Raw genomic sequence first — 905 nt, forward strand, 5'->3', positions numbered from 1 at the left:
GTGTTGAGTCATGCCGCTGTTGGAGGGTATCTGACACATTGTGGATGGAACTCGACGCTAGAGAGTGTATAATGAGTGGAGTGCCGATGATTGCGTGGCCATTGTACGCAGAGCAGAGGATGAATGCTGTAATGTTAGTTGAGAGAATGAAGGTGGCGCTAAGGCCTTTAGTTCAGCCTTAATTTCGATTTCTTCTGTAAAATGAAATTTTTATAAAAAAAGAATGGACTAATGAGAAGGAACGACATTAGTAGTGTGGATCAGGAGTTGATGGAAGGAGGTCCAAGAGGTAAAATAGCGCGAGATAATGCGAAAAAATTGAAAGAGGCAGGAGAGAAAGCACTGGAAAAGGATGGCTTGTCGTATATTTTAGCACTTGCAGAAGTTTCAAATAAATGGAAGCGTGCGTACGCGGTTTGAGTTCTCTATGGGTCCATGTTTCTCTTTCGTTGTTTTGATGGCAAGTCTTTCTGGTTGAAGATGTTGTCTAGAGTCAGAGCCGGCCCTAGCTTAAGGCAGCTAAGGCCTTGGCCTTGGGCCTCAATCAAGGTGAGGCCCACCATCCACCCACAACCCTACTAAGCCCCCCAAACCCTAACCGATCTCTCTATCTCTCTGTCTCAAATCCCAGCCGCCTCCACCCTCAATTCCTTTTCTCTCTCTCTGACTCTCTATTTCAATTCTCAAATCTGAGAAATCAAAGACCCCCATCTCCGACTCTCCGGCGTTCTCTCACTCAGTCACTCAGTCTCAATTCTCAAATTCCCCAGCCGCCTCCGAGTCTCCGACGTCAGCGAGAGCGAGGAGCTCTATCAAAGTCTCAAAGAACCCTAACCCGATCTCTCTATCTCTCAAGTCTCAACGTTAATCAAAGAACCCTAAGTCCCTAACCCGATCTCTCTAGG

The 905-nt window shown here is 46.6% G+C and overlaps 1 pseudogene; it reads left to right on the forward strand.

Annotated features, from left to right (window-relative positions):
- The first annotated feature begins 231 nt into the window (after positions 1–231).
- LOC109827986 overlaps positions 232–905 on the forward strand; it is a 3,725-nt pseudogene continuing 3,051 nt past the window's right edge.

This window comes from Asparagus officinalis, unplaced genomic scaffold, assembly GCF_001876935.1.
Source record: "Asparagus officinalis unplaced genomic scaffold, Aspof.V1 AsparagusV1_Un600, whole genome shotgun sequence".
In the NCBI taxonomy this organism is placed as follows: Eukaryota; Viridiplantae; Streptophyta; class Magnoliopsida; order Asparagales; family Asparagaceae; genus Asparagus; species Asparagus officinalis.